The sequence below is a fragment of the Desmodus rotundus genome, chromosome 5 (assembly GCF_022682495.2).
Source record: "Desmodus rotundus isolate HL8 chromosome 5, HLdesRot8A.1, whole genome shotgun sequence".
NCBI lineage: Eukaryota > Metazoa > Chordata > Mammalia > Chiroptera > Phyllostomidae > Desmodus > Desmodus rotundus.
In genome coordinates this window covers 141,604,177-141,616,982 of record NC_071391.1, presented here as the reverse complement: position 1 = coordinate 141,616,982, position 12,806 = coordinate 141,604,177, and the positions used below count along the sequence as shown (strand labels likewise).

Here is a 12,806-nt window from a genome sequence, read left to right as displayed (position 1 = left end):
CTTAATGGCTTTCCTCGAACTGCAAGCTGCCTTTGCGTGTTTTGTTTTGCTCATTCATGTTTCCCAATAAAGTTTACATCTGAGTGTTTCTTTTGGCAAAATATCTAGAGCAGCAGGGCTCCCAGGGTGCCCTCAGGACCCTTTGGAAGGGTGTGGACCGGGTGGGATTCTTGCATGTCACTGGTGCTGCCCACCATGGCAGATTACATCTGCCAGATGGACCTGTGGCCACATGACCCTTGACCACACCAGTAAGTGACTTGACCTAGAGGATGGCAGCTTAAAGGTGTAATAGGCTTTTCTCCAAAAACAGCTTCTGTGCTCCTTTTTCTCTGTATAGTTAGCTTCTGACACCCCAAAGCCTAAGGTCACATGGGATTCCCTGCAATGTGACCACTATCAGTACAGCCTGCACGTCCACCATTAGAAGGTTACTTTTTGTTTGTTCTATTGTTTACCCCAATTTATTATTTGTCTTACATGGTTTAAAATGTTTATTTTTTCCCATCAGCTTCACCCTTATCAACTGTATTAGCTGAGGCATCAGTGACCACAGGGGAGAGGAAATGATAAGGGCAAAGTCTAGAGGAGAATGGAGGGTGGGAGAGGCTTGAGCTGAGAGGCAATCTTGGTCTAGAATGAGGCTGGCCTGAGCCAGGAACACTGGGGACTGTGAAAAAAAGGGCATGGTCAGGGGACTGGGACAATCATAGCAGAGCTGTACAGGCTGGTCTGAATGGAGAAGGTGACAGTACTGTCCAGGGTCTGTAGCAGTAGCAGTAGCAGTGTGAGATTTCTTTGGTGTATGGACCCAAAGTGTTTTTTTTTATTTTTAAAGATTTTATTTATTTATTTCTAGAGAGAGGGAAAAGGAGGGAGAAAGAGGGTGAGAAACATCAATGTGTAGTTGCCTCTTGTGCATCGCCGACTGGGGACCTGGCCCGTAACCCAGGCATGTGCCCTGACTGGGAATCGAACCAGCGACCCTTTGTTTCTCAGGTCAGCGCTCAATCCACTGAGGCACACCAGTCAGGGCTGGACCCAAAGTCTTTAAGTAGCAAGTTAACGAGGTGTCATGTTGTTATGCTCAGTGAAGGCACCGTCCTCATTCTTACTCTGGCACAGTCGCCAGCTGGAAGCTCTCTACTACCTCCTAGTTCCCCTGTTAGCTTTAGAATAAAGGTGCCCAGGAGAGGGAAGCCCTTGGTTTTGAATTTAGAATAGCTCATCTTCAGTTTGCCTGTCTTGGTATTGAGTCTGGGCACATGGTGGCAAGGGAAGGGGATGATATGTAGGAAGTGAGGAAGTTGAACACCTGGGGCATGAAGAAGAGTAGCATGGTCTTGCTGAAGTGTCCCAAAATGCCCACCATGGCAAAAGTCATGCCAGCAAAGGAACAGAAGGTATCTCCCACAGGTATGGTAGAGAAACCCCAATATGTTTTTAAAAAGAGGGTATCATGAAATAGAGGGAAAGGACAAGATCATCCTGGGAATAACCATTCAGGTCCACCAGGCTGAAGGTGATGATAGAAATGACTAGTGACTGGCCAGCCTCTAGGGCATTGATTTCTGCTAGAATATCGGTGGCATTGGTAGAGAACACTGTCAACAGCCCCATGTAGCCATATACAGGATCCCCCAATCCAGATGCAAGCCAAGAATTATAAAATTATTGTGATACAAGATAGTGGGTATTCTGGTTATCTATTATTCTATAACCAATCACCCCAAAATTTAGTGGCTTAAAACAACAACAACCACTATGTTGCTCATGAATCTACAATTTGGTCAGAGCTCAGTGACATCAGCTGGGACTTCTCAATTAGAAAAATTTAGAGAATCCCCTTCCAAGATTGTTCACTCCCATATCTAGCAAGTTGGTGCCAGCAGTTAGCTAAGAGATCAACCACGGCTGTTAGCTGGAGGCCACATTTGTCTCCATATGGGTCTTGTAATGAGAACACTTGAGTTCCCTTGTTACATGGAGGCTGGCTTCTAAGAATATTTCAAGTGACAGAGAGTGGAAGCTACCCTAAAAACCTGGACCCAGAAACTGGCACCATCACTTCCACCATAATCTATTGGTCAAGTAGTCACAGAGCCAGCCCAGTTTCTAAAGGAGAGGCTATGGGTCCCTCTAAACTTTTTAATGGGAGGAGGGAGAATTTGTAGCCACTGTAAATCTAGAACAGTGGGTTAAAAACTCAAGCTCTAAAATGTGTCCATTCTTTTTTACAAAATCCTGACTTGTTTGACTACAGCATATTTACACTTAAAAGCAATTTCTTTTTTCATTTGGAATCCTTGTGAGAGATAGGTAGAATACATAGTGTTACCAACACTCTTTAGGGAATTGAGACAGCGGGATTTTGACTTGCTTATGGAAACAATCATACTGCAGCAAACCTACGGAGGTTTGCTTCCTCCCAGGTCTCAGATGCTTCCTACGACCTTTTCCAGCTTGTGTTTGGGTTTTGACCAGTTATATAGACTGGGCTGTGGCTCAAGAAGAACATAATTTTAATGGTCAGACAAGTGCACCACAGGTACCCAAGTTTTATGATATCCAGCTGCAGAATGTATCATCATGTCTCTGAGGCCTCACTTATTGAGATCATTGTTCAGTTTGGGTGTACCATCTGTTGTCCGAATCCTCCTAAATGATTTTCTCGGCTGGCTTCCCTTCTCACTGGGAATAGAGGAGTTGTCAAAAGCCCAGTACATTCTTTTCTGCATTGTAAAGCCATCAGGACTTAATTAGGGAAAACTCTTCAACAACAATTGATTTGTTCAACTATCATTCAATTTGAAGTACCCTATTTTTATTAAAAATTACTTGAAAGTTATTGGATTCCCAGCTTTGTATTATTTTTTTGAGTATGTCTCCATCTATTTTACATCCTGCATTTAGCAAGTTGCTATAAGTAGATTGTAGTTTGAAAACTACTTCAGGATAGAATTTATTAGAAACTTTTATTTAACATCGATTATCTTTAGATACCTATGGATTCTGATAACTAAGTTAAAAAATAGAGTTGACTAAGCCTGAGAGTTTCAAGCTTTCGGAGAGTGCTTTAAACCATTATTCAGAGTCTAGGCCTTTGGAAAACCTAGTTCATGTTTGTCTTTAGCTCCTTCCCCTGAATTTTAAATCTCCTTTGTGTTTAGAGGAAAGTCGCAACCATATGTTTCTGATTCACTTATAACTAACATTTAGAGTCAGCTCATGAAGCTATTGTTTTGTAAGAACATGTCCTTTAAAGTTATATGAGAGTCATTTTGAGCCCCTTTTCTTCTTGGAACAAAGAAACAATTCTTTTTCAAACTTAACAATTCTTTTTCAAACTCTTCCTTAAAAATTAGTTTATTTTAAGATGCGGAGACATTGACAGTGCTGAAGGCATTGCCCCTGTCAGTCTTTCCGGGTTGGCCTCAGAATCAGTGTAGATAAGGATTTGTGAGCATGTCGTTGGATCACTGGGCCATGCTTAACCAGTTTGCAACTGATGTTTCTCCAGGAGCTAAGAGAACATTCATTTACCTGGCTGTGTACTTGCTTGGTTATTTCAAATTTTTAGAAGTCAAAAGAGTAATAGTTCCACAAGGAAAGATAAATACCTTTGTAAGCCCAAGAAAGAAACCATTTATTTGGATTAATTGCAGGTCAAAATATAAAGGAAATGAGAAAATAAAAACTTTGAAAAACTACATTACTGGAAGAGGGCCAGCAGAGAAATAGTAGGGACGAGGTGAGTCATGAATATTATAACAGTAGTTCTAAACCAAGTTAATATTAGGAGGCACTTGGAAAGTTACTTGTTTCAAAAATACAGATTCCTGGGCTTCAAGATGGGTTAGACTGGGCATCTATATTTTAAAAGCTCCTCACATGAGTCTGGTGATCAGCTTAGTTATTGAAAATGACTTCTGAACTCTTCACACACACACCCATACACACACAAACGCACAATTATCAAGAGGATATTGAGGTCCAATCGAGGCCACAACATTCTATCCTCGTTCCCTGGACTCTGCCCTTCTTCCAACTTTAAGAATCGATTTCAGGTAAATCGGCAGTTTTATTTCTGCACTTGTCTACACAATACAGAGTATTTCTTCCACCAGTTCTCAAACCAGGGCTGCAAGAGGGAGAACAAAACAAAATGGGTGGCTATAAGGACCCCTAACTATGGAGCAGCATTTCCCTGGCATTCCTTTAATCTTTCACTTCCAGCTCACTTTTCTATGTGCTTAATAACGAAGGTCCAGTGTCATCACTGGGCCACTGACAGATGCTTAAATCCTTTAAACCAGGGTTACATTATGTACATTTCATTGCCTTTTGGAAGCTTATCAATGTCGGCAATGGAATTTCTCAATGGTCTAAATGGAGTTCAGTAAACAGGTTGGTGATTGCTCCACGTCCAGGGTGCGAGGTAAAACCCTGAGCTGGGCAATTCTCTTTTCTGGTCGGGGCTGTGCCGTCTCAACATCTGCCTTGAGGAACACCCGGCACCAAGCTTGACTTTTAGTTTCAAGATAACGTGTGGGAATGGGTCCAACTTGATTTTAGCAATTAAATTCACCATGTAAAAGTTCTTATAATTTTACTTGACTAGCATTTTCAACAGCCATTAATGAGCTAAGTCCTCTGCAATTTTATAAATGAAGGGATTCAGACTATGATTATGTATAAATCCTCCCCAAAATACCTGCTCTAGTCAGAAGGCATGTGAAAAAGAAAACAATAATGTTTTGGAAAATGATGACATTCTGTAAATGAAATCTGGCAGCAAAAGTTCTTAGCAAAACCAATGCTCAAGTCAGCATGCCTCAATTTACTGCTCCATGAATCAGAAATTAATTCTTCCTCAATCATTCATATACTTCTGAACTGTGACATCATTAACGGAGTCTGAACACTCCACAGGTACCTAGACTGTTAATACAATAAGGCAAAATGAATATAAACGATGAAGAGGGAAGCAAATTAGTTTCCTTGAAATTTCCTGGAGAATTGAGTTTACATTAACTAGAATGTATGAGGCTGTCAAAGGGTATGGGGGTTAAGGAATGGGAGAAATAGAATAATAATAATTATTATTACTAATCCTCGCTCAAGGATATGTTTATTGATTTTTAGAGGGAGAAGAAGGGAGAGATAGAGACACATTGATTTGAGAGAAACATTAATTGATTGCCCCCTGTACATGCCCCAACAAGGGATCAAACTTGCAAACTAGGTGTGTGCCCTACTGAGGATTGAACCTGCAACCTTTTGGTACAAGGGATGATGCTCCAACCAAATGAGCCACCCACCTAAGGCAGAAGTGGAATTACTATGACTTTCCTGTCCATAGGGACTTTTGTGTTCCCTAGGTGATAACAGACACTGAATGTATATGTTGGCAAAGGAGACCTACATTGTTGCTGAAACTGTTTTTACATTCAACTTCTTTCATGACTTTTTCTGTCTCCAAGGAGTAATGCACACTCTGAAACTGCTTCTGGAGCTCTTTCCAGCCCATCCCTTCCCTTGACTGCTGACCTTCTAACCAAATATCAGAAAAGCATAAAAATATACATGTGTCCTGCTTAGGAAGGTATATGTGCTACTGATGTTGTTTGGCAAAACACCCTGATAGGGTAATTTGGCTGTGTGAGTAGCAAGAGACAGCAAGAGAGCAAGAGAGAGACTAAGAAACCCAGGAAAATCAGAAGCATTGAGCTACAAGGAGACCAAGGGAAAGAGAGTAGAATACCAACATGTGGGTATTGGGGCTGTCAGGGGCTTTTCATAAAAGTAATGTCTAATTCTACATTTTAAATTGTTTGCTGCACTGTTCAGTGCTGGAACAAGCCCCAGGAGGTACCGCTGAACTTAAGTAGAGTCGGCTATACACACCTCCTTGTGTTGTTGATCATCTGGCAGAGGAATTAAAATTATATGCGGCTGCATTCCACATTAGGGTCAATCTAGGCTGGTGAGAAGATTGTCACAGGACATGAGACACTGGATAGAGAGTCAGATTTCAGACAAAGCAGAATATCAGAGTAGGAGGGAATTCCAGGACAAGTAAGACCCTGAGACACCTCTACTCTTGTCTGAGTTGCCATCCATCCCAAGATAATCTTTCAACTGGTCTTGCTCTTCTCTCTCTTTTCCTGCTATAGTCCCTTCTCCATAACAGCAACTGAGCAGAACTTTGTAAAATATAAATTACAAGACAGGAGAATAGGACTTTCTTACTATCACCCTTCCATAGAACATTGATCTTGACAGCCTACAGATAAGAGTACTTTAGTGGGAGTCTGCTAGTTCAGTGGAGAAGTTCCAGCTCACTCTTGGAGCAAAAAACCCAAGAATAGCTGCATTGAGGAGGGTTAGAAGAACAGTTTCACTTTATCCATGCTATCCCTTCCCCAAAGCACCAGAGTTTAGTGCCAAGGTAGACTCCCTCAGCCTGTGATTTTCCCACAGGGAAAATTGTGAGTGAATCACCAACTTCCTTGGTTCTCTGGGATACTGCCCAAACGACCCACTTCTTCCTCATCGCACTCAGAACACCGAGGTGACTGACATAGCTGATAGGTTGGGAAGGCTGGTAGAAACCAGGACTCAGAGCTCATCAATGGGCCATGGATCTTACTACCATGCTTAGTAGAAGCCATCAGGAAGCTGCACACAAGCTGTTGGGGACTCATCACCTGTGGACCACCCCATGCCTCACCCACACAGGTTGGCTCCCCAAGTGCACCTCTGCAGACAGTGAATGCAAGCTTTTACAGATGGCCATGAGCACACAGATGAAGGTGGCCCAGCTCTGTAGGATTGGGAGAAGGCGCACAAACCTTAGCATCCCAGGGCGCTGCCCCTGGGATGCTCTCAGCATCTGACTTCGCAAGATTGACAGAAGTCCGACAGTGTAAAGGATTTCTTCTGAAGAGTGAACAAGAAGTATGGACACGAGAAAAAAGTATATGACAGGCCAAATCCCTGATGAATGTAGATGCAAAAATCCTCAACAAAATACCAGAAAACCGACTTCAATAGCACATTAAAAGGATCACATACCATGTGTGATCAAATGGGATTTATTCTTGTGATGCAAACATGTTTCAAGATATGCAAATCAATAAATGTAATACATCATATTAACAGAAGAAAGGGTAAAAATCATACCTCAAAAGATACATTTGACACAATACAGTATCTTTTCATGATAAAAACCCTCAGCAATTCACATATAAATGGAATGTATCTCAACATGATAAAGGTTGTATATGACAAGCCTATTGTAGGCATCATACTCAATGGTGAAAAACTGAAAGCTTTTCCTCCAAAATCAAGAATGCTGTACCAGTCAGATTAGAAGAATTGGCCCACTCTCACCATTCTATTCAACATGGTAGTGGAAGTCCTAGACAGAGCAATTAGTGAAGGAAAAGAAATAAAAGGCATCCAAATTAGGAAGAAAGAAGTAAAATTGTCTCTGTTTGCAGATGACAGGATCTTATAATAGAAAACCCTAAAGATTCCACTGTTAGAATTATTAGAGCATTCAGTGAAGTTGCAGGATACAAAGTCAACATAAAAAATCAGTGGCATTTCTGTGTCCTAACAACAAACTGCCTGAAAAAGCAATTAAGAAAACAATTCTTTTAATGATAGCATCAAAAAGAATAAGGTACTTAGGTGTACATTTAATCAGAGAGGTAAAAATTCTATACACTGAAAACTATAAAACACAGATTAAAAAGTGGTAGAAAATCCAAATAATGAGAAAGATATTCCATGTTGATGAATTAGAAGAGTTAATATTGTTAAGATGTCCATACCACTCAAAACAATCCACATATTCAATGCTATCCCTATCAAAATTTCAATGGCATTTTTCCTGAAATAAACAAAACAATCCTGAAAGTTCATATGGCACCACAAAAGATCTTGAATAGCTGAAATACTCTTGAGCAAGAAAAACAGAGTTGGAAGTGTCAAATTTTATGATTTTAAATATATTACAAATCGATAGTAATCAAAACAGTATGGTACTGGCATAGAAACAGACCAGTGGAATTTAAGAGAGCATTCAGAAATAAAGCCATATATGGTCAACTAATCTTCAACAAAAGCACTAAGAATACACAGTGTGTAAAGGATAGTCTCTTTAATAAATGGTGTTGGAAAGCTGGATATCCACATGCAACAGCTTCCTTTAGAATGAAATTGGACTCTTATCTTACACTGTATGCAAAAAAATCAACTCAAAATGGACTAAAGACTAAAACATAATACCTGAAACTGTAAAACTTCTAAAAGAAAACATAGGAGAAAAGCTCCTTGACATTAATCTTGATGACCATTTTTGTATTTGCTACCAAAAACATGGGCAATAAAAGCAAAAACAAGTAGGATTACATCAGACTAAAACATGTCTGCACAGAAAACAATCAATGAAATGAAAAAGTAACTTTCAGAACAGGAGAAAATATTTGAAAATTACCTGTCTGATAAGGTGTTAATATCCAAAATAAATAAGGAACTGATACAATTCAATAACAAAAACAATAATTAACCTAATTTAAAAAATTGGGAAAAGGCTGGCATAGATATTTTTGCAAAGAAGACACACAAATGACTAACAAGTATATGAAATGTATCCAACATCACTAATAATTGGGGAAATGCCAGTTAGAACCGTGAGATGTCACCTCACACCTGTTAGGTTGTCTATCATCAAAAAGACAACCAATACCAAGTGTTGGTAAGGATGTGGACATGAGGAAGCCCTCATGTACTGTTGGTAGAATTATAAATTGGTGCAGACACTATGGAAAACAGTGTAAAATTTCCTCCCAAAATGAAAAAATAATCAGATCTATCATATGATTCAACAATTTCACTTCTGGTATTTATGTGAAGAAAACAAAAACAAAAATTTTAAAAGATATATAACCCCCCACATTAATCGCAACATTATTTACAATAACCAAGATATAAAAACCTAGTTGTACATTAAAAGATGAATGAAAAATAGTGTGTGTGTGTGTGTGTGTGTGTATGGTCTGCCCAGAAGGTATCCATCTATGTAATATGAGAAATAGAGACATTTATTGTAGAAGATACAAGATACAGGAAACATTGTACATAGGGCAATGGTGCCTCAGTCCTGTTCAAAGTAGGGACCTTGGACCTCACACAGTTCTCCCAATTATCATCAGCTGCCCTGTCATATTTTCCTGAATCTCACTGATGGCCTAAAATCTTTTCCCTTTCAAAGGTGATTTTAATTTTGGGAAAAGCCAGAAGTCACAGGCCACCAAATCTGGGCTGTAGCAGGGCTGAGTCACCTGGGTGATTTGATGTTTCACAAAAAAAACTCTGCATGAGACATGATGCGTGAGCATTGTTGTGATAAAGCTGCCAATCACCAGTTGCCTGGAGCTGTGGTCTTCTGAATCATCTGGATAGTTTCTGTGGAAGAATGTTCAAGCTTAATGCAAAATTTGATGCAGATTTGTTGCTCTACTCATTCAGTCATTTTGAACGTGACGGCCACACAGTACACATGCTCACTCGACAACATCTACCACCCCCACTGACTAGTACAGTGAAGTCATCATTGTTCACACATGTGCATTCCAGTCCACTCTCCTTGGCTTCCATGTTACATTGATGCCACACAAACTGTTCTCGTTATATTAACATGGTTGGACTTTTTTGGGATAGACCTCAGATAATGGAATATTAGCCATAAAAAAGAATGAAATCTTGCTATTTGTGATGATATGAATGGCCAAATATTAAAAAATAAACCAAAACCTTGTCTATTGACCCATTTCTTTCTCTTCTTTACCCTGCTTCATTTTTTGTCAGAGCACTTTTCATCCCCTTCAGTTTTATTTATTTACTATCTAGCTCTGACTCTCGGTGATTGTCAGCTTCTAAAATGTCTTCCAAGATCCTTGTCTTCTGGTATGTATTTATGCCCTTGTGCAAATTCGAATCATCTTGAGTGTCAGTGGGACCTGGTAAGTAACTCCTGCCTAATGAACAGAACTCAGCAAAAGCAATGGGATGGTTACAAAAAGTCTGTGATTTCTATCTTGCTTTCTTCACCGCCCCTCTTGGAGTCATTGCTCTGGAGGCACCAGACTGATACGCTGTGATTAGCCTACAGAGTGGCCCACATGGCAAGGAACTGGTATCTCTGCCCTATAGCCAGTGAGCCCTGAGACCTATAAACAGCCACATGAGTGAGTCAGATCCTCTCCCAGCTGGGCCTTGAGATGACTGCAGCCCCAGCAGACACTTTGTACCCTTGGGACCCTGAATCAGAGGCCTCCAGCTCACCCTCAGAAACTATGGGATAATAAATACGTGTTGTTTGAAGTGGCTACATTTTGGGATAATTTGTTATAGAGCAGTTGATAGCTACCATCTCCACTGGAATGTAAGCTCCATGGAGGAAGGCACTCTCCCAAGCAGGTAGAATGATAAACACTGAGTTTCAATGAGTAATGAATATGGGGGCTGGGAGAGGGGCCCTCAAAGGGGCACTCCCTTTGGGTTTCACAAAATACGTGGGATGGAAGTTTGAGTCAATGTTGATGTTTACAGATAAGATTGTTCTTAGGGACAAAAGTGACTCCAGAAGTCTTAGAAATACTGAGGTAAAAGACGTTCTGGTAATTCCAGACTCACAGTACTAATCTCTTGACCTTGACTATTGACGCTGGTCCACGTTGCGTAGCAAAGCTTCACCAAGTGCCTGGACAAGCTCGAGCTGAAGGGGAGGAAAACTACGCAGTCGCTCTGCATTTGGAAGAATGACTCAAAGCTCCCACACTCTCCTCATCTGTGAAGATGTCACAGGGATGTTTGTACCACACAGAGTAAAATACATGGCTATGGTTTGTTCTCAATAAATGGTGGTGTCCTTCCCCTCAGCAAGCTTATTAGATGAGGGGATAAGATTCATACATAAAAAGATGACTAACGTGGGTGAAATATTTGTAATGCTAAGTACCAGATGTTTTGGGGGTAGGAGTCATAATAAAATAATTATTTTCTGATTCTTCCTTCTGTCGTGTGGGGTGTTGGGTGCACATTTGTAACTTGGGAATGCCACCAGGAAACTCCATAACTTTTCCTCACTGATGTTAGAAGAAAAAAAACCCTGCTGAACATGGTTTATAATTCCAACTTAGCTGGTAAGACCTGGAAAATAGCACAAAATGATGAGAGTGTAACAGATTTACTCCTACTGCTGATTAATTATCTTAGTGATAATTTTCATGTGGCTTTATGAATTCAGTGTTCATAAGGCCTAAGTATCCATTTCCAGGAAAGACAGAGCAGGATCTCGCAATCCAAACCTCCGCAGGAAGAGTCACACTAAAAATGATGCTTTCCTTCTCATGGCTTACTCTAAACTATATGAAGAGTTCTCTGGGTTTCAAAGGAAAACTACCACTTCTAATAATTATAAGAAGTATATTTTTTGCTCTGTGCTAATATTCAGATTGTGAGCAGCTCTTTTGGAAGGCGAGAGGAAAAATGGATGTGAGATCATTTTAGAAATTCCCAGCTTTCGGAAAGAAATTTTACTTTGAAAGGAAACTAACAGCGTAATAGGAACCACATTGGGATCAGCACATCCAGTGCTACGGAGAAAAAGCAACTGTAGCTGTCTACACATATAGGCGGGTCATTCAAGCTGGTTCGAAAATTCCATTTTCCATCCGTGGTCAGTGTGTCCACATGGTGACAAATGAGCCAAGCAAGGCTTTCGAGGTGTCGGCGCCACCAGTGAGTGCCAGATGGAGTGTGATGAAAGTTCTGATTTGTACCTTTCAGACCAGAGGTCCTTGCCAAAATGGATGGGTCCTTCTGGCCACCTCTTGTAAGTACAGCCACAGGTATTCAGTTGAAACCTGTGGGTGAGAAAGACATAAACAGGTGCTATAAATTTGTCAGACCAGGAAGCCACAGGCCATTTAGTAAATGGTAAATCCAATGGTCCAGAAAAACAAAGGGGTCTCTTTTCATCAGAACGATCAGGCTTACTCAACAAATATTTATTGAGCGCCTACTCTCTGCCAGACAGAATAGAGGCCAACGAGTGAGGTGAGGGAGCAAAACTCCAAATCACCTGGGATGGGGTGGACCTACCTGTGCACTGCGGCCTGATGGAAAGGAAGAGCCAGTGACCTGGGACAGGCCCGGCAGCCTGAGCATCGCGGCATCCTTCCTGCCCACGACTCTGGGGGTGCTGTGTGAGTTGCCCACCCTGGCTTGCTCAGGCCAAAACCTTTCATATTTTGGAGGAAATACAGCTTTTGCTGTAATATTTCACAAACAAATCAATAGTCTCAGTGGAAATGAAAAAGCATCACTTTTAAACTGAAATCTAAATTTCTGTCTTTGAATAGCAACTGTTGAGTCATAAAGCCAAAAGGGACGTTGAAAGTTAGTTTACTCAACACACTCGTGGCTTATATTCTTCTAAAAAAGGTGGAAATATTTCTAATTAAAGCAGACCTTCTGAGGAAAAGCCATTGTTCCTCATAGTAACATATTGTTGTATTTTGTTGCCTTCATAGTTACCGATTTTTAAATCATATTTAACCTAAGTCCCTCCAGCAGCATTTTACATCTAGTTTAAAATACACAGTTTGCCCCTGGACAGTTGAACGGCAGCTGATTTCAAGCCTTATATGATAACAGTTGTGTAATTGTCACCTTAGTGTTTTTCAGATCCAATTCCTCCTAATTAGTTCTTGGTAACACTAGTGCTTGTG

At 40.6% G+C, this 12,806-nt stretch overlaps 1 pseudogene; it reads right to left on the bottom strand.

Annotated features, from left to right (window-relative positions):
• Positions 1–690: 690 nt before the first annotated feature.
• LOC112298057 (UDP-N-acetylglucosamine--dolichyl-phosphate N-acetylglucosaminephosphotransferase pseudogene) lies at positions 691–12,243 on the bottom strand (annotated as a pseudogene).
• Between the last annotated feature and the right edge of the window lie 563 nt (positions 12,244–12,806).